The sequence below is a fragment of the Malaclemys terrapin genome, chromosome 1 (assembly GCF_027887155.1).
Source record: "Malaclemys terrapin pileata isolate rMalTer1 chromosome 1, rMalTer1.hap1, whole genome shotgun sequence".
Classification (NCBI taxonomy): domain Eukaryota; kingdom Metazoa; phylum Chordata; order Testudines; family Emydidae; genus Malaclemys; species Malaclemys terrapin.
Window position 1 is genome coordinate 238,630,125 of NC_071505.1, and position 26,336 is coordinate 238,656,460.

At 40.1% G+C, this 26,336-nt stretch overlaps 1 long non-coding RNA gene across 1 annotated transcript in view; it reads right to left on the reverse strand.

Moving 5' to 3' along the window:
• Positions 1–2,795: 2,795 nt before the first annotated feature.
• LOC128826845 (uncharacterized) overlaps positions 2,796–26,336 on the reverse strand; it is a 31,937-nt gene continuing 8,396 nt past the window's right edge. Inside the window, exon 3 of the long non-coding RNA XR_008442898.1 lies at positions 2,796–17,269. This is a non-coding gene — a long non-coding RNA (uncharacterized LOC128826845). The remainder of the gene's footprint in view (positions 17,270–26,336) is intronic.

The following is a 26,336-nucleotide window of genomic DNA, read 5'->3' on the forward strand; positions in this document are numbered from 1 at the left end:
TTTTAGACATACCGATACTTTAATTTAGCCCTGCATGAACCAACAATGTTTTGCTCCAGGTTTTTTGTGTCCAGTAATTTTTCACTGAATTCGGATGCAAACACTTTTGCTCTGTCTGGATTTCCATCAAGAATCTGAGGCTTTGCTGGTTTCTTTCAAGTTCCATGTGTGTTCTTTGGGAAGGATCATAAGAGGCAAAACCACATGTTACTTTTCCTGTGGCCCTGATTGGCTGAGCAAAGCCTTCATTGTCTGGCTATACCGAAAGAAGGACAGGAGACATTTGACATGGGTTAAATCAGGCCGCAACTTTATCATTTGATGTCTGAGACTACCCGGCAGATAAACATGTACAGTGCAGGTAACCCCCTGTTTATTCCATAATTACCTGGAGGGCTTTTACCAGCTCCCCCTCTTTTTTCATCCAGGTCCCTCCAGCAAATCCATTGCTGGGACCTCACCATCCATTCCCCCCCGTAGGAGGTTTAAGGTAGGCTATAATAATGAGGGTTGGCTCCCTGCTGTACCAATCATAGGAGTCCCCAACCGCCCCCCTTTTTCTCCTTTACTGAACACCTCTGTTTAAGAACTTTTCCAAGCCATTTATCCGGTCACTGTATACCTTTCCTATGAAGTACCTGCATTGGACATCCACCCAACACTTGACTAATGAATTACGACATATAGCCTACTGCTCTTCATGCCATGCATGAACAGAGCCCTTCCTGAAACCCGCTGTGGGTAGGGTTGCCAACTGTCTAATCACACAAACCCAAACACCCTTCTCCGCCCCTTCCCCGAGGCTCCACCCCACTCACTCCATCCCCCCTTCCTCCTTTGTTCACTCTCCCCCACCCTCATATGCTTTCACTGGGCTGGGGTAGGGAGCTAGGGTGGTGGAGGGGGTGTGGGCTCTGGGCTGGGGCCGAGGGGTTTGGAGTGTGGGAAGGGACTCTGGGCTGAGCCTCGGGCAGGGGGTTAGAGTGCAGAAGGGGGTGCGGGGTGCAGGCTCTGGGAGGTGGCTCAGGGCTGGGGCAGGAGGTTAGGGTACATGGGGGTTGGGGTGCTGGCTGTGGGCAGGGGCTCAGGACTGGGGCCAGGGGTTGGGGTGCAGGAGGGGGTGAGGGATGTGGGCTCTGGCTGGGCGTCGCTTATCTTTGATGGCTCCCAGTTGGTGGTGCAGCAGAGCTAAGGCCAGCTTCCTGCCTGTCCTGGCCCTGTGCTGCTCCAGGAAGTGGCCGCCACATCCTTGCAGCCCCTGTCAGGGGGCCAGGGGACTCTGCATGTTGCCCACGCCCACAGACACCACCCCCGCAGCTCCCATTGGCTGCAGTTCCCAGCCAATGGGAGCTGCGGAGTCAGCACTCGGGGCAGGGGCAGTGCACAGAGCCCCCTGCCTCCCACCCAGGGGATGCTGGGATGTGCTAGCCACTTCCGGGAGCAGCGCGGGGCCAGGGCAGGCAGGGAGCCTGCCTTAGCGTCACTGCACCGCCGGACTTTTCGCATCCTAAAATCTCCTGGTTTGGCTTCAGTAGCCGCCGGGAGATAGAGCCAGATTCCAGGAGACTCCCAGCAAAAATGGGAGGGTTCGCAACCCTAGCTATGGGGAAGATGTAAAAACCCCAACTCCACCTAAGCCTATATGGTGGCAAGGGAAAAATTACTTCCCAGCCCCCCCCCCCTTAACAGAGGGGCATCTAACGTAATGCCCACAGCAGGTCTGGCCCAAACCTGATATTTTACCACCTAAAGGGAGAGGGAGGGTGGGTGCTGCCTCAAGCTGCTCTGTGCACAAGGAAGAGTTAAGGAACAGGGCTGCCCCTTTTAAACTCTCATTTCAAGGGGATCAGTCAGCGACCATGCTGCCCCTCTTGCAGCAGTTTTCATCTCCCCGACCCCGACCCCCCAGCCATAAAACACAGTTCCCTTTATTCAGCCAGCACGCCAAATATCCCCCTGCCCCTGCTTAAAGGTGTAGGGTGGTCATTTCACATGGGGTCTGTGTTTAGCTGAACTCTTCTATCCATTTTAAAACAAATATCATTTCATCCCATTTTATTAATCACACTGAAATAATCTCCATTTGTATAGCCAGGTAGAGAGTGGAGAAACTGCGAGAGGAGAGGGTTTGTCTCCTTTTATGGCAGTCCCACACAAACAATGCATCAGAGGGGCCACATCTTTGTGTCTTTCTTGCAGGCACTGGCTTAGTATAATTCATAAGTGAGCCCATGTAAATGTTCATAAACCTGAGGAAACCCATAGGCAATATAGAGATTAATTAATCTTAGCTGTATGTTTGCAATGAGATTCAAACATGAAGAAATGGGTTCTTTCAAAGCAAACCTTTTCTGAATGTCAGAACCAACCTAATTTAATGCTGCCAAAAAAGTCTGTTTTGAACTGAACTGGAAAGAGCTTGCACACCTCTGTTGTTAACCAGCTGTGATAGAAAGTGGCCTCCACTACCCAGACATGCCATATGGCTGCCTGTCAGTGCTCACTGGCCAAAGGTTCTCACCTGTCTTCTATGGAACAAATTTTTTTCTGGCTTCAGCCATAGAGCTTCCATTTATGCAGATGGGAGTTGCACCCACTTATTACATGTCCTAATTTGTTCTTCTGGATCTGTGTGTATATCTATATTTTCCACATAAACAGGCACATTGTCATAGTTTGCAGATAACTCCAGAATGGGTTTTACTGTAATCGTTTTTATTATATAATAAGTCAGCCATAGGCGGTGCATACCCTACATAGGAATAAATGAAAAACAAAACACAGGACTCTGTGTATCACATATAAATATTTTAATGGTTTGGGCCATGGAGTCCCCATATGAAACAAGACTTTATGCAAAAAATATATAATGCAATAGGCAGCATAATCAAATCAGCAAAGAACATTTATCCCAACCTCTTAGAAAGATGGCTTCAGCATAATGAACCAACAGAAATATCTCATCAATACTCTCTCTCTCTGAATTGTATTAGGTGAAACAGGATAAAGTTAAACAAGTTGTACTATCATCACTTTTACTGGTAATTTTCTTCTATGCTGACAGCAGTTTGAATTGCTTGAAGGAGATAAATAAGCTGTAGGTATAAATGAACTTATTAGGAGCCATTATTTTAAAAGGCTGATCCAAAAGATATTAACTCTTGAAAGCAATGTTCCACACAGCTGACCAATTTAAAGAAGCCCCTGCTGGTACAAAGAAGAAGGAGTTAGCAGATATCATTAAACATGACCAGATGAGGCTGCAGGTAGCCAAAGCTTTCCTTAATGAAAATTTAAAGAGTGTGGATGAAAATGATATTCCTTCAATCCAACAGAATACTCTGGTAAAGACATTCAATTACAACCAAGATCTTTTTTAGCACCAAAGAAGTGTTGTTTGTTGATCAGGATTTATTGCCTGAAGTGAACTGTTAGGCTTATGACTAGCAACATATTGTCTACGATAAACTATGCTAGCACTTACACCTATTTACTAGACAAGCTAATATGTTCAATAGTTGTAGATTTTAAAATAAACCACCAAAAGCTGGACATTTTCAAAAATGAATGTGTCCATGTCATTTTTATCTCATGCCTTTGTGTAAAAAAGAAAATCATAATGGTGTGCATTTATTTTTAAAAACAGTTGGATTGACTGTTTCACCTACTATAAGCAGTGGTGCAAGTAGAAATAATTTCTTGCCAGTACTGCACTCATGGGAAGGACATAAGGGGGAGCAAGTGACCTCACCACGTGACCCTTCATGTGATTCCTCCCTGCCCCGCCCCCAGCCCGGGGCCCCCATGCTCTCCCTGTCCCCTCCAACACCTCCCTTTTTATATACAAACATCAACATGCTTAACTACTCACTTTCCCCCCAAATATGTAGTATTTCAGTATGTTTATATGGAATATGGGAGTTGGGTGAGGAGCTATTTCAGCATATGTATGACTTATTAAAAGACAAAATTTAAGTAGAACTGTATCCTAAACTGCTCTATGGTATTGTACACAAACACTGCATTTCAATGGAGGATTCAACTTCCTTTATAGGAACAGACTCCTGAAACTCTTACCAGTCCACAAAAGTAGTCCATAGTCATGCAAATAGTCCCATGGTCTTCAATGGGACTGAGCAAATGATTAAGGGTTTACAGGATTAGGTTCCAAGTTTGTAAATTGTTCTGGATGAAACTGACAATGCCTGAGCTGTCAGATCAGAAGGCGCTTCATTCGAATAAAAGTGGGCAGATGTGTGATAAGTCTTAGCTCTGTTGCTAAGATGATGAACATATTTTCAGCAAAGTTCTTGGCAGATTCCTGAGGTAGCTGGTTTAAGGCCATCAGTGTCCAGCATTAAAATCTTCACTTATAGTTCTCTCACACACAAAGCTGGAAAATGAGGCATTTGTTTTCTTTATTTTGTTGTTCCAGTTCCAGTTAACAAAAAGCATGTTAGACTAGTTTGGCTGCAAAGAAGAATTCTGTGTACACTGGGGACAACACCTGATTCCTGTAAGACTGCAGAATTGGGCTGACATCAGAATCCAAACATCCTCTGGTCAGTGCAGGCAGAGGCATTCCTCTAATGATTTGGACTTGATGTGATGCAGTATGGATGTCATGGATAATTCAGACCAATGGGGAGCAACAGAATCAGAAACACTGTTTAAACACCCCCCACCCCTCCCCTCTTGAGGACTCCTGACCAACATACCAGCACAATATATATGCTAACAAATTTAAACAAAGCCTTTGTTTAAGTTTGTTAGCATATGTATTGTGCTGTTAAAGCCATTTAAAGAATGAATGCCCTCCCTAGCCGTGTTCTGCTCCTTTAAGAAGCAGAGCACAGCACTTCCTCCACCCCCTCCAGAGAGGGGAGCTAGCCCTGAGTCTTTCCGGTACCCCATACCCGCTAAAAATCTCTTGCCGGTACTGCATACTGGAGGGCACCTCCCTACTTGCACTCCTGACTATAGGTTATAGTGACCAACAGAATAAGAAAAAGTGAAGGTAAGGGAATGATCTTGAAAAAGGTTCTCTGTCAGTCTGTCTGCCTGTATAGGAATTTTAGGACAGTCACCACCAAAGTGTCAGAGTGTATAAATCAAAGACAGTTGGTGCTCAGCACCATGCAAAATCAATCCTTAATTCAGCACCTCAAGACACCTCGTCACCAAAAAGACACTGACAATCTAGAGGGTGCTGAAAGAAGAGCAAGAAAAATAACCAAGGGACAGAAGGGATTGATTTATCAGGAAAGATTAAATGAGCTAAATATGTATACACAGCTTGGCTAACTGACAACTAAGAGGAACATTATAGTAGTCTAAAGATACTTGAAGGAAATAACTCCAAGGAAGGAAAGGAATTATTTAAGGAGGTTCAAGGGAACATAACTAGAAGTAATGGGATGACATTAAGAAAGGGGAAAAAATTGACAGCAAGATCCATTAGGCAGTGAAATAGTTTCCCTAGGGAAGCGCCATCACTTGGGACATTTAATCTAGATGTACAAAACACTAGAAAATATGCCATAGGACACAATCTTGCATTGGCAAGGAGCTGGACTGGATGTCCTAAAGGTTTGCACATTGCTAATTTATGTGAGTCTGTAATTTTCCTGGCTTGTGCCACAAACTCATTGTTACCTCAAATGTATTTATTTTCTCTGGGCCCAATCCAACTTCCACTATAGTCAATGGATGTTTCCAGTGGGAGTTGGAATGAGCCCTCCCTGTCTTTGTGAGTGTCGATGTCTTTGTTTCCTGTTTGAACTGTTTTAAAAAGGAAAAACCCAATCATTCCCAAATGATTTTAATGAGTCTATTACTTACCCAACAAACCAGAACAACTTCCTCAGTACTGTAAAGATATTTTAACCCATGTTTATGCTTGTGGGGAAAGATGCATTTACCTTTGGAACCTCTCAGATAAATAAGCACGTATTTTCAGAAATACATGTAAGGGAGCTAGAGACCAGAAAAAAAGAAACTTCCAATGCACCTAAAAATACATTTCAGGGAAAATTTGATTCAGTTACAGAAGAGTTAAATGAATGTTTTCTAGATATTAAACCAAAAGATATTTCATAAGATGTTAGAGCCCTCTTATTTGAATACCTCTTACAGCAGGAATGCAGCTGGTGGGAAAATAAAATGTTGCTGTAATGAGTTTATCCACTGATCAGGATTCAACTATATTTCTGGTTAACTGAATAGATAGGTATGTAGTATAGACCTTTTTAAAAAACAATAAGTATAGTAAGCACATACAGGGGACTCAATTTGGCCTAATTTACATGCACACGGTCTAGTGATGTATGTATATGACAAAATATACATGCACAAAACACACTCTTGAGCTGAGATGTTATATACCAACTTTCATCCTCGCTTACATTTTTACAGGAAATATATGTCACTAAAATAAGGGTTGATAATGAAATTTTTGCCCAATTGTAACTATATTGCCATGAATTTTAAATGGTAAGTTAACCAATTTCTTCTCTACAGTTCACACAATAAATAAAATCCTATGTGAAAAATGAAGCCTTTTATTCCTTTGTCAAAATCTGATCAGAGTAAACTACAGATGTTAAAAGGCAGTGTAGTTCAAAGAATTAAAAAGAGAATCTTATGGGGGTTGTAGGAAGAACAGTTTTAGAGAATAATATGGAAAATATTAAAATGCCATTATATAAATCAGTGGCACATCCTCGCTTTGAATACTAAAGATTGGTCACCTCATCCCTGAAAAGAGATAGCAGAAATAAAAAAAAGTCCAGAGAATGGCAATAAAAATGATGAAAGGCAAAGGGGAGGGGAATTTCATGAGAAGAGATTAAAAACACAAGGACTATGCTGCGGGGGAGAGCTACCCCATGGGGGTGCAAATAATATTTGCACCAGGACGGTTCCATCTGGAGAACTGCTTGTGACCAGTGCTTCATAAGACCTCTGTTGCCAGAGATGCACTGAACCCTAACCATTCTTGTGGCTGCTCTGCACAGCTATGGGCCAGCTATAAAGCAGATACTCTGCATCACTACAGCCTTATCTCTGGGAGGACTTTCACCTCCCAGAGCCCCTGCCGTGAATCAACTCTGTCACAAACCTGATAAGTGACCCTGGGCAAGTTACTTCTTTTTGTGCTGTTGTTTTCACATTTTGGGTGGGATTTTCAAAAATGTGAGTGACTTAGTCACACAAGTCCCATTGCCTTTAGTCACAAATTGGGGTCAGGAAGAGATTGTCCTCATGAAAAAGCATTGCACAATTAGGTGCATTATGCGGAGGGATAAGCTGCTTCTGAAACATCAGGTTTTGGCCTTTGTCAGAATCAAAATACCATACTCGATGGACCATTGGTCTGATCAGGTATAGCAATCAATAGGTTCCAATATTCCTCAAACAAATGTTCAGTGGCACAGAAGTCCTGTGTATGGAAGGTCAACAGCCATCTGATCTGACTGACGATGGACAGGCTAGTGCAGGTCTGAAGCCATTGTATACAGGAACTGCAGAGGCCCAGAAAAGACTAGAGAACTTAGGCAGAGTATTTCTCTGCATCCCATTCACCACAGTTGTGCATATCCTGTCTCCTTTCTGTCCCTGCACAGGAGTCACAAAGGCTGCAGCAATCCGGGTGCTGTAATAGCCCCCACAGAACTGCAGGGCAGGAAAAAAGAGGGCCAAGGACTGGAGGAGAACTCAGTGAGCACCTGGATGAAACAGGTGTTCGTGAGTCGGAGAGGGCTGGAGGGTCGATAGTGCCTGTGTGGTTCCTCTTTCCCCAACTATCTGCATGGGGTGGGGGTGGGGGCTTCTGGCCAGTGCTCCCATCTAATCTATTTAGGAGATGTCAGCAGACTTTGGTGCTGAATGAGGGAGACCGCTTGGGTCCCTTTACCATCTCTCTATGCAGGAACAACAGAGGAGGTACCATTTTCCCTTGACCACACGATAGGCCATATATGGCACTGGGGGAGGAGTCTTATACACTGTTGCCAGGGAAATGGTGGAGCTGGGCTGCTGAAGAACTGCGACAGCTCAGAGGAGTTATGCAGTCACCACTAATGGGCCCTCTAGTTTTAGGAAATTGTTTACCAGATAAAACCAGTGAAAAGGATCAGAACTGTTCCCTACAATAGAGTTTTTACACCAGCAGTCTCTAAATATATGTAAAGATTTAATACATGCGTAAAATAAGCACGAAATGCTTACACTGTTGTGATTCCTGTATATTTATATCAGTTAGCAGCTTATATTTTGAATTATTTCTTTTCTGGGCAGAAAGCACAGTGGAAAAATGCATATTATTCATAAAAATGATTGTCCTGTTCACTTGTATACCTATGCAATTTATTCTTTAACAGCTTTTTACTTCAAAGAAATCACTAGCTAATGACATCTCAGACTTTTAAAAAATCCACTTATTCAAAATCCTGTCCCTGAGGGAATTCCAGTGTGTTATCAGAAATTTTTCCAAAGATCATTAGCAGATATTACAAACCAATTGAAACTGAGTATTTTCTTTGCAAATTACTTTTAACTTTAGAGCTATTGAAAAAAGACATTGAGTGATTTAATTTACTTAATCTGTCTACAGATTGCAGTTATGTGCACATTCTGTGATTGCATTTCCAACAAAAAGCATATATAACTACCCCTAATAGAGATATTTTTCTAAATTATCATACTGGATCAGTAAGATCTCTGAAGATATTAATGTTTACTTTTTCATTTAGAAAATTGCACTAAAAATGGGCATTTGTACTTTGTTGATATGTTAGGAAATAATAATATTGCATCACACTTTTTTTTACCTACTATTTTAATTAAAACTCTCCTATAATCTTCAGGTTGGTGTGTCCTTTGAGGATATGTTTTTACTGACTTTTCTTAAAATCATTATATTTTTACTAGGCAATTAAGCTAATATTTTACATGAGAAGCACTTTATACAGTTACTCATTCTGAACCAAATCCTTTCTCCTGTACCAAACCTGAGTAACCTATCTTGATGATCAGACTGAGAATGGGGAAAAGGACCCTTGCTCCCCAGCTGTGAAGTACCAACCCTGCTGCTGTATCCTTATGCTTCAAGGATCAATGGTCAGTGAATCTACACAATGGTAGACCCACTGCCAATGCTTACCCTGTGCTATCACAACCACTCCCTACTCCTGCTCCTTCCCAAAACTACCCATCATCAAAATCCTGCAGTAGGGATAGTCCACAACAGAACAGACTCTGACACTCTCAGAGGGCATGCACTCTTGTGCAAGTTTTCAATCCTTCCCACTCCCACCTGATGATGATTGGAAATGATCCACTTGTGTTGTGTTTGAGGAGCTTCCTGTTCTCTGGATTTTCCCTATTTCCATTGAATGACACCACTAAGAATAGCTTACAGAGGACTCAATCTGCAATTCATATAGTTAGGGTATCACAATACAATATTCATTCATAAGAATTTGTATGTATGTGTCAAGGGTCCTCAGTAGTACACACGTTATTAGATTACTTGTATAGTCCTTCTTAGAACCCCTGCTGTTATTTAATATATTTATAATATATATATAATCAAATATGTGCTAGTTGTTTTTAAAGACAAATATGAGTATAAGGAATAAGGGATCATATTCCCCAACTGTGAAGCAGCAATCCTGCTTTGAAAATCCCATTAGATGCCTATCTGCATCTTTAGGCACCTAAATATCTTTTAAAATCTGGACCAAAAGCCCCTTCGTTGGAGAGCTTAAAATCTAGGTAACAATATTGTTTCACATTAAATGGTTATTTAATAAATATGTGTTCACCCCAGGAGTGGTATTGCAGCATTTGTGGCTACCACTGCAAAATACTGCTGCTTTTCATGAGCAGAGTTTGTTTGTGTTCATAGGGACCTCTTCTCTCCTTATCACACATATGCAACTCACATTCAAGTATTTGTTAGGACAATGTACACATATCAAGAAAAGGACAGTTCTCATAACACTTACTTAGGACTTTCACTTATATTTTACCACAATATCTCACACACATCAGACTTCAGTGGAAGTAGAATTAGTCCCTAGATTTTTTTCCACAAGATTTTAAGTTAAATCAGTACATTTTGTTGCTTGTAAGTTAACACTCATTGACAGCCCTGAATATTAAGGTTCTCTTTATAGTCAAACACCCAGTACAGCGCAACATCAGTGGTGCAAGCAACTCTTAACTGTGGCTCAAATTTGACCTGACATGTCCACCTATAGGCATTTAGTGCTCGAGCCTCAGCTGGTAAATCAGAATAGTTACCTTAACTTCAATGGTATGACACTGGTTTACACCAGCTGAGAATCTGCCCATAATCTTCCTCCTCACTGAATCATTGTCATCTTTATTGAGCCTGACAACACACGTTAACTAGTGCCAGCTGTGATAGACGGCCATTTATTGGTGTAAATTACCATTGCTCCATTGAAATCACTGGAGCTGCAATGATTAACAGCAGCCAAGAATCTGGCCCAGAGATTTTTTTACAATGTGGATTCTTGTCCTGTTGGAACTGCGTGTAAACCACGAATCGATTTCACATAAACCACCAAACAGCCATTAGATTAACTTTCAGTCACTGCCAGCCTGTGTTAAATTAGAGGTGTAATGCAGAAGTGAATGGCTCTGGATCCATTACCAATTCTCTGAGACATCCAATCCCTCTCTTATAACATACATAAGTCACAACATTCTAAGGAAAAGCTAACAAATCTAACTTTTAAAGAAGAGAATAGCAGGAGATCAAAAGTAATCCTAATAACAATCACATATAAATATAGTGTTTTACATTTCAAACAATTGTCCAGATCCATTTTTATTAGCAATAATTTGGACACTTACTTGTATGAAAAGTATTGTTCTTTCATAACCTTATACTAAATGCACTGTTGGTTGATGGGTGAAACAACATGAGAATTTTCTCTGAATTTCATTTCTGATATTTGTCAAAATTTCATTTTCATCAATATTTTCCTTCCTACTCAAATTCCTCTTGGCTGTTGTAAATGGAGCTGTAATAAATATTAATTCTTAAGTTAACTAAAGGCAAGTAAAGCCCTCCTCGAAATAAAGCAAAAGTCTGATAGGTTGTGTTAAAAGGAGCTCATGTTATTATTATTATTATCATCATTCTTTTATTTGTTAAGCACTGACAATGTGCTCAGTTCTGCTGATTAAGTTCTACTGAGCAAGTTGTACTGATTAGCTTATAAGGACAACATACTGTACTAGAAAGGAGATACTTAACAGCTATCAAGACTCTTACTTTCAAGGCTCACTTAGCAAAACAATTACGTGCCTGTTTTGTATGCAGGTTTTCATGAAAAAAGTAGAAAATGCATAAACTGAGTAAATATCATGATTTTGTGTTCACTAATTTTCTCACCCCACTCCACCGTATTCTGCCAACTTCGCTTCCACTGAGGCTTGAATAAGTTCGAAAGCCCTGATCCTGAAAACACTTGTGCACCTTTTAGTTTTCAGCATGTGTCTAGGCCCCATGAATGGATCTAAGTTAAGCACTCAGGTGAATGTTTGTAGGATCAAGGCCTATTTTTGCAAGCAGGCCTATTGAAAAAAATGGGACTACTTGTAGAGTACTACTTAATGTGAGTACAAATGACAGAATTGAGTCCAAAGTGGACAAAACTGTAGGAGTGTCTCCAAGTTTTTCACTATCACCACAAAGCAGGTTCATTAAGCACATTTGTCCTCTCCAATATCCATACGCTTCTTCAAAGCCATAAACAAATACAATGAAGGAAAGGGCAGCTTGCACCTCCCCTATCCTGGAGCTATTGGGGGTCACTTCAGCCTTCAGTGCTCAGATTTGCTGATTAAGTTCTACTGAGCAAGTTTTAGGGTCTGTCTATACGTAGTGCACTGCCGTGGTAATACAGCTGCAGCCCGTCTGATGAAGACGCTCTATGCCAATGGGAGAGAGCTCTCCCGTCAGCATAAAAAAAGCATCTCCATGAGTAGCGTAAGCTCGCCTGCGGACATAGCGCTGTGCACACGAGTCAGTGTAACTTATGTTGCTTAAGGAGGTGGTTTATTCACATCCCTGAGTGACATAGGTTATGCCGACATAGGTTGTAGTGTAGACATAGCCTTACTGAAGGCTGCCTTAGCTAGTGCTCCAGCTGTTAAGGTCTTCCTGTGGGCCATGGCACTACCAGAGAATAGCTGGGGCACAGAAATGCCCTGCCTGCAGAGGGCATAGAGGTGGCTAAACTGGTTCTATGTCTGGCTGAGAGACCTCATATGCCAGGGGTACTCCTAAAAGTGGAGGGACATTGTGCCTATTTTACAGACACTTTAATACAGTTTAAAGGAGCCACAACACAACTCTCTGTCGTTTGTGCACCATATACATGAAGGACTGCAACTTTTCAAGAGCAGGCATTTCAATGGAAATAATGTTTTGGGGACTACTAAAATCAATGGCCTCACATCCCATTATGTGTTAGGAAGGAGCTTAACAGATATTGCCACTGAACACTATAATCGCATCTACTTCCTCTAACTATAATGCTGTGTAGAATTCCAGCTGTAAATGTGTTTTTAGGAAAAAATGCACATTTGTCTATGTCCAGCTTTCTAGTTTGTACACCTCTCTAAACCCAGCCAATATGCTTTTTCACAACTGACATAGAAAGGTCAGTTCTTACTTACATGCTTTTTGAGAAGATCAAAGTGTATGTATGTGTAACTCAGATTGTTAGGGAAAATTTGGCCCTGATAGTCATTCCATGCTACCCCAATGGTTTCAGTGAAGCATCATGGGTCTTTAACTCAGGACTGAATTTAGTCCTTAGTATGTTAATGTGTAAATCCAGGCCTCTCCTCTACAACTGCCAAGGGCCTCTGTGCTGTGGAATCATTCTGCTGTTCAAGACAAGCCGAATGTGAGCAAGATACTGTCTGTGCAACAGCATGAAGAGAGTGGGATGGGACAGAGCATGGGCAGTCTGAGAACAGGGTGAGGCCAGGAGAACTGTATCTGACTGGGGATGCAGTGTGAGTGCCCCTCATAGGCAATGTCACTCACTGGGCTGACGTAGATTCATGGAGCAATGCCAAAGTTATACTGTGGCCTGAGAGGGAAATTTCTCCCCACCTGTCCACTGTGCATCTCCCAAGATCACTCAGGCCAGAGTGGAGTCTGGATTTTTAGCTACAGTTTTTTAGCTAGAGCCCTAAATTAATTTACCATTAATTACCATTACCATTAATTACAATTACCAATTATCTTTAATTACCATTTATTAATTTACCATTCAACAAAAAAGGGAGGATTTTGTTCCATAAACACGGTCTTTGTTTTCCTGACCACTTATTAACTGACACTGAAACTTTTGTAATGGGAAAACAAATTGAAATAATTCCACTGATTATGGTGCCACTAAGAAATAAAATAATCTGAATCAGGAGTACTAGAGAAGAAATCCCCAGTGTGCAGAGGAAGGATAGAACTCTTGGCTAAAATTCAGTGTCACCCAGTATTTGTATTTTACTAATATATTTGCTTAATTAACAATCAGAAACATACCCAGGCAACAGACATAGATGATACACCTGCTTTTGATGACAATGAGGAGCAAGACTCACCACAGAAGCACATTTTTGGAAAAATCCTCTCTCTTCCTACTGGTTTTATGCCACATTCTCTTGAATACAGTAGAGACAGGCTATTATAGTCAGCCCTAATTTTCTCAGAAAGGATAGCTCTTAAAGAAGAAGTACAGACTTTTTTTTACATTGCATCATAGAAGTGGACACACACTTAACCATAAGCATGTCAAGGATGGATGAACCAATTCAATTAAAACAAAAACATTCTTTCCTCGATCACAACCACCACTAAAATTTGAATCAAAGCCTAAACTAAACCCTAATCTAACTTTTATTGGGGTTGGAAAAACAGAGATTAACTTCCCTTCACTCACCCACTATTTTTATTTTCTGCACCTCTGTTTTTAATAATTTCACTCAAGACTGAAGGCAGCAGGACCACATAGGCTGGTTTTGCAATATTTCTGTCCCAAATGTATACTAAACATCTTGCATGAAAGCCTATTCTCATCACGCTTATAGCCTAGTTTTTCCAGTACAAGCAGTGTGGACAGTTCAGACAAGGTTCAGATATGCATCCAAACATATGGGTGTGCATCTAGACTGAACCCCCTTTCGAGCTTCAGCTAGCTCTACTCAGTTGGGGAGGTATAACAACATCATTCATTTTTTAAAAAAACTGTTAGAAGAATGTTCAGGCTTCAGAGTAAAACCCTGCAACATCAGGAAATACCAAAGTTACAGCTGGACCCCAGCACAACTTGAGCTCAGCTCTCTCCTGAGTGTGCATTCCAATGCAGTCCTAGAGTGCTGCTGGACCTGATAGGCACTACCCTGCGTAAAGGGCTTTGCACAGTTTTATTTCCCCAGGGAGAGCACAGGAGGCATTGTGCTTTACGTAGGAAAAACATCTTGTAAAGCTCACCATTGTTCTACAGGGACAGCATATCTCCACTACAGCCTTTAAGGGGCTGCAGCATGCCCTTGCTTGCATGTATGTGCAGGGATGGGGAACTTAACCCTATCTCCTCTTTTCCCCCTCCCTTTTGGGGTAGCTAGTGCCTCAGGAGCACTAGAAGGGAGCAGTTGTCCCTGCTGTTAGGGACAGTTGTTCCCAGCCACTGAATGAGAGCAGTGAAGACTTTTCATGCCCTCCCCTACACTTGTGCAAACATGCAGTGGCCAGATACAATCTACCCTTTAACATTGGAAATTAAAAAAAAAAAGCTTCTTGTTGCTATGAGGCTAAATATTTGCTGAGTTCATAGGGCGCAATAGTAGCAGCATTCAGCACTAACCGTAGCTATAGTCCCTCCCTTTTAATTCTTTATCACTTTTTCCTTGGGCCTGAACCAAAAAGATTTTCTAACACAGTGGAACCCTGCTCCCCAAAACACAGACAATAGAGTCTGCACCTCAGACAGGGGACAGAAAGAAAAATCTTCTACAGATCCTGCTGTGGGAGTTCCAACAGATTAAACAGATTAAAACAGACCTGTCAGACATCAAAATTAGTGGGGTTGCAAGGGATGTCAGTCAGAGGAGGATTCAGCCCACTGAACACAGACAGGACAAAACAAAAACCCCATACAATTCAGGCAAACAGACCCCAGTTTCTGGGAAAACAAAATCCTCAAACTAGATTTTTCCTGACAGCATTTACTTCTCTTGTCCTGATTTAAATGAAAAATATCACATTCACAACTTTACCTTAATGAATAGGATCAGTATATGACCCCATGGACAAACTCACCATAACACCTGGGACTTAAAAATGACAGGCCAGGACCTCAACTGGGGTAAATCAGCATAGCTTTGTTGACTTCTTCAAGAGAGCAGCACGAATTTACACCATATGAGGATCTGTCCTCATATGCTGTACCTTTTGAACATCTCTTCTCCCATTTTTTCACAGTCTGCATCGGGTTTAAGGTGACTTTTCATTTCCAGCATATGGGGCTGAATGATTAGGGCTATCTGAATTTATTTTAAATCATACCATATTTAATGGGAAAATAAAGTTGCTATGGTTTGGTTCACTCCTGGTTCTGATTATTGATCTGAATGAGTAATTGCAGCTATCATAATTAATGTTTATTTAATAACTATATTTGTGTACTAAAGAGACAGCTTTGGATAGAAATCACGTTTCTATCTGAAAATTGTTTCCCTACTGCTATTACAAGTAACACCTAACATTAGTCAAACTAAAAGAAATTGGCAAAAAGAAATTATTTTTATCTTCTTCATTTTCTTTACTTTGTGCATTTCACAGCATTTTGCGCATAGTCAGTTTCCCTGCTTCTCACCTATAATCACTTAAATGAGACTCTTTCCCCTTGTTGTTTGTGTGACTCTGTCACACTGCAGCTAGGGATACAAAAACATTTTTAAAATAAAAAAATGTGGTAGCGAAACCACAAAAACTGGCACATTGTGAGGCAGGTACCTAAAACTACTCTCAACCTTTTTTTTTTTTTAAACTAAGCAGATTTCAAGTTGATAATGTCCCTTTAATATAAATAAATGAGCTAATAAAATAAGTATGAAATTGCAAGAATCATAAAAAGAATTTTACATTTAAGAATACCATCTGTGTCACACACAGCCTAACAATGAAATCATTTCAGAGCCAAAATACCAGAGTGTGCTTCCAGCACAAGTTATACAAGAGTATAAGTGATTAGATTGTAGAACAAGATAATGTCTGTGTTCAAATGAGGAATGAATACCTGGGTTCAAATTTGGCTTAGATCACAAAGGCAAGGAATACCATATGTCATTTTAAACGAGTCCCAGTAAACATTTTTCCACATCACAAAACCATCACACATTTTCGTGCAGGAAACAATCTCTACAAAAAGAAAATCCAGAAATGAAAGTAAAAAGTTTTTGAGGTAAGAAATGGGGTATAATCCAACAGCTCTTAGACAAATTCTGTGGTTCTTAATTCCATAAACCTCAAAGAGAGTTTTGTCTGAATAAGGAACACAGAATTTAACCTCTTGGTTGGAAGGCTGGATTTAAGCATAGATGCAACAAGAGAAGTTTATCTTCTTACTTCTTACTATAAAGAATCATAACCAGAATCCAAGCTTCTCCCCCTCTTTCGGAATGGGATCCCAAAGCACAGGACTCTCTGGGCATGATGTGGCAGTATATGAGTTGCAATACAGTGTTGTCAGATCATAATCATCTGTCTGCAGAACCTGAACTCACAAAAATTCAGGGGCCAGATCCTCAGCTGGTACAAATCAGCATCCTGCAGCTCCACTGAAATCAATAGATGTCTGCTGATTTATACCATCTGAGAATCTGACAGCAGGTGCTTTTCATCAATTATGTTACAATGGAGATTGGTTTAAATGCCCACTCCTCAGTACACAGTACATGCCCTCAATATGGGCCATATTTTACAGCTGCTCTGCTCACCGATCTCTTCAGTGGAGTAGTTCTGCACCCAGAGCAGCTCTGGACTGAGATCTAGCAATCTCTTCGCAAATATTGAAAGTTAAAAAAAAACTTGTCTTAGAGACTGACGATGATGCTCACACACAATGGATCCCATCACAAAGGATGCTGAAGCGTTACTTGGAGACACAGAGCTTTTGAAATCCATATACACAAGGCTGGAGAACATTGTCGTGGCCTATAAGAAAACAATAGATCATTAGGGTTCATTCAGAAGTATAACGTATAACAGTCAGTTGTGAGGTTTAAAAGTCATGCTCAAATGGAATTAATTGCCATTTCCACGGTGAGGCCGCATTAAAATTTCTCCTTGTGGCAAAGGTTTCCCCCTATATTTTGCTTAAAAGAACATTAATATATGAAAAGTTAAAGTGCTTAATAAACATCCTGAAGTGTGGGATGCTGTATTCATATAAGAAAGGTAGGAGCCAACTGCGAGAGACATTCAGATGCAATCAAAGAGGATCTGAGCTTAACTGAGCTCTCACATGACAGTTCAGATCATTTCAGATCCCTTCCAATGGAGATAAAATAGCATCAAAAGCAGAGAGGCTTTTTTCTTTCTTCCAAGGATGAAAACACAACATCATTAGTCAAATTTACTCTGAACTTCCGCCTCCTCATGTTGATTTGTACTCAGGTTGAGTAAACATATCTTTCCATCATGGTAAATAAATGTAAAAGCCTATCAGTAACTTAATTGCTTAACGAATGATGCAGTGTAGGGTGTAACATGGTTTTTTTACTATAGCATTGAAGATAAGGATCTTTCAAAAACTCCTGTTATATATCTTGGCAGTAAAAATCTGTTCCTAGTTGAAACTTTACTTATAAAATTTCAACTCAGGATAATTTTATTTTTTAGTTTTTGAAAAAAAATCACCTTGGATAATTTTTAAGATGTACAAAAATAAAACTGTTTATTGATTGAGAAGACTTTCTCTTGCACTGTGCATCACAGAGAAATGAAATTTGACAAAACTGATGAGTCCATAATAAGAGTGGATTGTATTTGGTGCATTAAAAACACCCTAAAATAAAAATGGCAAAGAGAATGAAAAATATGACAGTGATTTTTAGCCTGCAGATATCAGATGAAATTCTAATCTCCCATGCATGGCACACACCTAGACACAACTGGGACCATGCACTCTACTATCTTGGCACACCTGTAGGCTTAAATCGAGGGGATGAAAGGGAGAAGACAGTTGTTCTTCTTAAAATAAAGTGGCTTTATAGAGGTGTTGTGAAAACAGCATGAGTGCATGTCATGTAACTAAGATTAAAATCTGGCTCCTGGTGGTCATGTGGATATAATGCCCATGCATAGCTGCCAGACTAGCATGATAGATCATAAAGGCTACAAAGGAATAGTAAGAATCTAACCAATTAAACAAATATCACAATAGGCCAGCTCATCTTTACAGTTTATCCTTCTTCAAAAGCAATACGAGTGTCAAAATATGTATTGACCCTAAAAACTCTATCATCTTAAAAATAATATATTAATAATTATTATTAATAGTAACAGTAATAATTATTGGCAGCCCATAATTATAGATAAATATAAATATAGAGCATCTTGAGAAATAGTATGCTTGGGTATTGTGGCTTAGTTATATATTCCCATATCAGCTTCTCTCAGACACTGCAGGACAAAGGTATATTCAGTACTGCAGTTGTCCATTGTCCAGAAGGGTTTAGCCGGAATCTCATCATGCTCAATCAGTTAGCAATGGCGAGTGTATGACATGGTTAGCCACGTCTGCCTCAGCTGATGTTACCAAAAGCCCTGAACCTGCCAAAGATGATTGTCCCTGATGGCAGGACCCTAAAGTTTATTGTCAAGTCTCTTGTCACTGACATGCGTGATTTAAGGATGTAGTATCAGACAATGGGGTGATACTTCCCACTACTGCGTCAGAAATGTAGAGCTATGAGAGCCCAAGGGCTCGACCTTGACTCAATACTTGCATATACAAATTGTCCTCACTCTCTCATTTGCCCACGCTAAATCAAAACCTAAATTTGTGCAAGCAAATTTGGTAATTAGATACATAGTATGTGCAAAAACAGCATTTGTGCAAACTGCATGTGCATCTGTGGTAACCTTTTAAGTGTGGGTGTCTAACATAAAATGAAAACACTCTGGCAACTCCTCCAGTGAAGATAAATATAAATTTTTAAAAAATTACATTGAAGTGACGTAAGGAAGTCACAGTCCTGCTAGAGTGACTTTTGCATCAAATAACTTTGTTAGCATCCCAATACGTCAGTTCTGGGTTCAATAACCCACATTAGGTTCAATTAAATTAGATACCCAGAAATTGCAATGAAGTCTGATGCTATCTCCCTAATTCATGTTCATAAGACCAAAAAAACCCCCAGAGTTTAACCTTAAATTTCCTGGCTCAGTCTGGTTAAAACATGACCCATAACATTAATTAAAATGTAGCTTTCTGGTTTATTTCAAGTGCCATGTTGTATTGGGGGAAATGGTGGAAAGTATTTTTTTACTCCTCAACATGTTATGTGATATAAAATAGGCTGTTATATTCTGCTCATCTATTTAATTTAATACATCATCCACATCACAAAGCACATAATATTTTGTTCCCTGATTTCTAACTAGTTCTCACTTATCTCTCTGAAGAGGAATAGACAGAACAAATGCTGACGTATTTTAATTAGAAGTCAGAGATAAATTTCTAACATTAAATATTTGCCTCTCAAAACAACTGACCATTTTCTGCCCATGTAGATTTACACTACACACATTGACATTTATTTGACACATATATGCTGCTCAGTTGGAGAAGGGCATACATTGCTCAGTAGTCTCTGGTTTTAGTATGGCCAACACAGAGACATACAATATCATATACCAGGAATTTAAGTCAGCACACATTTCACTACTGATTTCACATATGGGCCTGGAGTAACTTTTCTCCTAATATGGTGATAGCACGTGCACTATTTAAATGAGTCCTTATTCTGAGCCTTATAAATATGCACCAGATGTATCTTTTGTAAATGTTATGTTTTTCAACATCTCAGCATTTGTGAGTAGTTGAAAGCTATGTCAGCCATGCTTTAATGGGGCATAAAAGTGTGTTGCATTCAAAGAAATGGCACACCATTGTAACAGGCTAAATTAGAAGTGCTGTCAATGGCTACATTTTCATGTTATCGATTTACACTGTTTAATATGGTGCTCTGTTTTTATGTGTGTGCATTTTTAATTGATGTCTATACATCCATATACACATACAGGTGTTATTTTACAGCAGTGAAAAATAACCAGATACAAAACAATAGCCACAGCAAATTAACTGATTCCTGGAATTGTATCAGTGTGTTTACAGTAATCGCAAGGTTGCAATTAAGTAATTCAGTAGATGTCCTGAGTTTGCCCAGGATCAGCTTTAACACAGAAAGCAAGCACCCACACACTATTGCCCTCTACTGAATGGAATCAGAACTGTTCAACCATATGTCATAGGCCCTATATTGCTAACAGCTCAAAAAGTATCCCCTGTTGCTTAAGTGGTAGCAGCCTGTACATCTGCAATAGCAGCATCTGACTTGACCCCCTGCTAACATGGAGCTCAAAGTGATCATGGTGTCCAGCACAGTGAAAACCTGGGCTGTCACTGATTCAGTACAGTATACAGATGGCTCGTTTTAGGCCATATCCTCCCATTCTCATGTAAAATGATGTAGAAAGGGAGCACTTAATTTAAAAACTGCGTATCATTTAGGGAAAGGAAGGCTTGTGAACATGTGGAAGAAGCAAGGAATGTGGTTAGAGTTACTCATAGTTTGGAGATCCATGGACACTGACTGTGCAGACCATGCAGATCTCTGGCCATATGAGTTTGTGCCCCTTGGCTCTGTGCTGTTCCTGGCCCTCCCCCACCTAAACATGGTATCACACTGGGGACAGTTGATGCTGTTGTATTGGCTCCTCCCCAGCACAATCGGTGTCTATGTGTGACTGATCCCTCACACAGCACATACTGTGAGTTCATGTTAGGTCATTTGCCTTATGAACATTTATTTTCTCCTTTTAAGAATTTGCACCTGACCATATCTCAGAGAAGAGGAAAGGTCTCAACAGGTTACATAGTCACTATTATTTGAATGCTAGAATGCTATTTGCTTTTAAGTTTCATGTTAGAACCATTTCATGTCCCTCACTCTGGCAAATCAACTCAAAGGCTGAGCCATATGACACATCAGTAAACATGATGGCATCCTGGTATTTTTGGAAATAGTTTAACATCCCACAACTATTTTTATTCTCAGGTTCATGGGCTTATGAATGAGAAGAATATCACTGGATAACTGCCATTCAGAAATATGTGTAGAAAAATCCTAGATGTCTGTGCATCTGATAGAATGATCAAAAACACTCAAAAAAATGCATATGCTAAACTTTTAAGAAATTCACATTACTGAAATATATCCTACAACTAATGTCACATTTCAGATATATTTTAATTGTATTTTTACATTTGATATTCAAATTGGAAAAGTATATCTTATTAAACACAACACTTGGCTTTGCTATTTTAATAAAAAATAAGTTGTTAAGGGAAAGAAAAGCAAAACTACTGATTCTTTTCCTTATGATGATCAAATGAGTCTTTCATGTTGTATCTTACACTTCACTTTTTAGCATTTTGAGGCAAATAGCAGATATCAAAACTTAGTAAATAATCAAAGACATACTCAGTTTTTCCAAACTGTCATGCTACTTATCTTGTATTAACTGATCTCTTAGGTAGCATAAGCTTATTTAATTGCTACTGAAGATTATTTGGATGAAAAAAGAGATGACACTTTCCCTTACCTCTCAAAAAAGACAAAACTATACTTTTCAAACAGACACACACAGAGAGCCAGATTCTGATCTCCTACGCACATGCACAAGTGCAATAGCTAATGTTAAAAGGTTTGATAGGAGCTGCATATCTAAGATTGCACTCTGGATCACTGATTGTACATTCTATACTTAAAATGACTTAATTTGGAAATATATTTTATTGCTGAGTAATTCATATTGTGTTACATTAAAAAAAAACAGCTTTCTGATTTTATTTCTAAAGGGCAGTTATGCATGCACAATAACTACATTTCAAAAGGAGTTTTAGCAGGTTAGCAAAGTGCATATGCATGTATCCCCACTGACATGATAGACCGTAATGGCTGCGGTCTGTCATGTCAAGCATCTGCATATTAAACAGTCCCTAAGTACACATTGACACAGCAGACCCTAATAGCTCTGAAGCTGTAACAATCTATTGAGTCAATAATATGCGTGTTAAAGAGCATCTTGTATACTTCCATCAATATATTTTATCTTTTAGTTAATTTGTTTCTTCTTTACATATATATATTCAGTGTTAAGGCTATAATAACCTTTATCCTTAACACAATGTCACAGATATGTAACATATGTCATACACGTGTTCTCCGTAGCAGAAACCATCCAGAACAGGGCAGTTCTTAAAAGGGATAGTGTAATATTTTACACTGCCAACATACACACTTTCAGGTTTGTAGCTGTTCAAGACAAGGTAGAAATATTCTCTTCCCTTTGGTGCCCCTGATCCAAAGCCCACTGGAGTTGTTGGAAAGACTCCAGTTGACTTTACCGGGCTTTGGATGAGGCCCAGTGTGAATCTGCTTTTTTCCTATTGTATATTTCCTTATAATTAAATGGAAAAGGTCACAAGGGGAGAATGAAATAAAATGCAAATGGTTTAATTGCTAGTATTATCAACAAAAAACTAAGAAACAAGGATAGAGATTTAAAAAAAAAAAAAAAAACAAGCCACCATTTCGTTAAATTTGAATTAAGTCAGATGCTACATCCTTAATTCATGATGACATGACCCTAACACCTTTTACATAGCAAAACAAGGAAACTATTATTAAACATCAGAAAATGGCAACTTGATCTCCTTAATCTAAATAAGTGGAGGAAAAAAATCTCACTTAGCACTTCCATACTTATACCATGTCATGGTAACAGGGTCCAGCCCTTACTCATCACAGACCTTCCCTTCTGGTTTTATATTTCAGAGAAAGGTTCCTTTTCCATAATAAATAATAATAATACCTGGCACTTTTAAAAGGTGGGTATGAATTATTATTCCCATTTTACAGATAGAGAAACAGGCACAGAGAGATTACATGACCTCTGTAAAATTTACAAATGTTTGAGGCCTGATTCTCCTCTCACTTGTACTAGTTTTACATTGGCACAACTCCAGAGATTTCACTGGAGTTACTCCGGACTTATACCAGTAAAGCGAGAACAGAATCAAGGCCAATATTTCCATTCCTCTTCCTAGGAATCTCTGTGTTGCTCACTCTCTCCACTCCATTCCTCATACCCAAACACAATCAAACCACATCCTGTATCATGCTGCACTTCAGCACAATCTCACCCTAACCTGGACCTGGCTGGGACTTCTCCCTGCCATTTATAAACATGCCAAAAACTGATGGGAATTGCATTCTAGTAATACCGCAACAACTTTCCTTGTATAATCCCACAAGCCTAAATCCTATAATTGGATCCTCCTGGGCAGACCCCCATTGGGTTCTGTCCAGACTCAGAGTTCTGCACACATAGATATACCTGCAGGACTGGGGCTTTAGAATCTCTCAGAGATGTTTGTTAACTTAATCCTATATACCCACTAAGGCATAAGTATTTATTACTGGGCTTTACAAACAGTAGATAATTCAACACACACAGCAGTGATGACCCTCATTATTTTAGTTTCTATGCTGAATAGCTAACAAATAAAAATTTCTTGTCAGTGACACAAGATTTTTTTAATTTATAAAATGCACCAAATTATCAAAATTCAAGGTTAGTGAACAAAAATTGAAGATGGAATGCAATGATACAGATGGAGCAAATCGTGCTCAGGATTACATCTAACCTAAATCACACAGGAGCAGATTGTACAAATTACCCCTGGTCCTGAGCTAGGAGATTATGCAAATCTGCTCTGCACCCCAAGGAGTTTTTGGAGGGATTGTCTCAAGAGGGATAAAATTTTCCCCCCAGCTTCCTAGAACAGCGAGGCAATTCATCACCACGGCAGGGCCACCCGGGGGGGGGGGGGGAGGCAAGTGGGGCAATTTGCCCCAGGCCCCGAGCCCCGCAGGGGCCCCCATGAGAATATAGTATTCTAGATTCATAGATTCATAGATTCTAGGACTGGAAGGGACCTCGAGAGGTCATCGAGTCCAGTCCCCTGCCCGCATGGCAGGACCAAATACTGTCTAGACCATCCCTGATAGACATTTATCTAACCTATTCTTAAATAGTAATAATAGTAATAGTAATAGTAATAGTAATAATTCTATAATATTACAACTTTTTTTTATGGAAGGGGCCCCTGAAATTGCTTTGCCCCAGGCCCCCTGAATCCTCTGAGCGGCCCTGCACCACGGGATGCTGCAGAGTGTGTTCCTCACCCCTTGTAGGGAAATTTGGCATGGTCTCACCCCTTGTAGGGAAATTTGTACTCCCAGGGACTCATAGCAGGAACTCTGAGTAAAGGGATTGTAACTGCCCCTAATTCTTGCTCCGGGAATGCAAGGGCTTCTCGTGCCCTTCCACCCTCCAGCCAGCACACCAAGGGCCAGGGACAATCTAGCCCTGATGAAGGCAAGTATGTCACACACCAGGGACTTGTGTAGTCTAATTGTAGAAAATCTACTACCCATTTGGCTCTACCATCAGCACATAACTAGCCACGCAGCCCTCTACTCACTTAACAGGTTGCTCGCACTGTGCTGTGTTCTCACTGAGCAGTCCCAAATATTGGCTGATCCAAAGCCCATAGAAGTCAATGAGAAGGTTCCCAGTTACTGCAATGGGCTTTAGATCAGGCTGTATATCCTTAGTAGCAAGTGTGGGAGTATGTAATTTGGATATGGCTGTGATTTCACACTGTCCTTGCTCATGGGATCTGACCACACTGGTGAACTATAGCTAGCTTGCCCACTGCTTTTATTTTCATTGCTGGGCACTGCACATGGAGTTGTCTCCAATTTACCAGTGAGCTACAAGTGGAGTAAGTGGCTGACAGTCATGGGTGTTTGGCTTCTGTACACACTTAGCCAGAGTAAGATTTGACCTACTAGCTGTGAAAAAGCAGCTCATGTCACAGGTGCTGCAAAACCCAGCCAGAACAGACTGAAGTTTAATCGTGGCAATGTTAACCTACAAAAAAGAGAACAAAAAGTTAAACTGCTTAGTATAAGGTGCTGCATGTCCCAAACATCAAGGGGGGGAGGGGGAGAATTCAGCACATTAGAAATGTAAAGCTTTTGATTTGCTTTTTCTTTCCACAGAGACTAAGGTCCAAACCAACAGTGCTCCCACTCATTATGACACCCTAGCATGAATCCTATGAGTAGAACTTCTGATTTTTGGTTTTAACTAATAAACACGATAAAACTCCCATGATACAAGAAACAAAGAAAAATCAGTGTTTATCCAATAAACACCAGAAAAACACCGGAAATGGTTACTTGTGTCTAAGGGCTTGTTCATGGAGTGGTAATGTGCACTCTGGGGGTGGGATGTCCAACGCACACTAAGATGTTGTGCATTAATTGGGCTGTGTACACCCCGCTGGTGTGTACTAAAGGTTACATGTCAGCAATAGTGCTTTTGGAAATAATACTACATTAAAACACACTAGGGGACATTACAAAGAGATTACTCATTACAGTATCATGGAACTTCAAACAGCTCCAGTCCACAGCTCTAGTCCACTGTTGTGTTGAGGATGTCACGTTGCTTGTAGGTACGCCTTCTGTTTTGGGGCATTTATTAATTTCATTTTTGATTATTTATTTTTAGCAATTTTTGAGGTTTATGTAGAAGTCCAAAAATCGGAGATTTTCAGAGGTTCCTCTTCCTATATACTGAACTGAGTAATGTATATAGTGTATATAATGTATATACATTGTCATTACAGTATATAGAAAGAGGAAAGCCCAAAAACCTAATTTTGGGACTTTTACATAAAACTCAAAAATTGCTAGAAATAAACCCTGAAATATTAAATTAATAAACCCCCAAAAACAAAATCCATACCTATGAGCAACATGGCATCCACCCCAGAACACTGGGGTGGACTGGAGCTGCCTGAAGGGGACAGGTTTCAATTTCATGATAGAGATGTTGCCAGTAGAATGTATGCTAC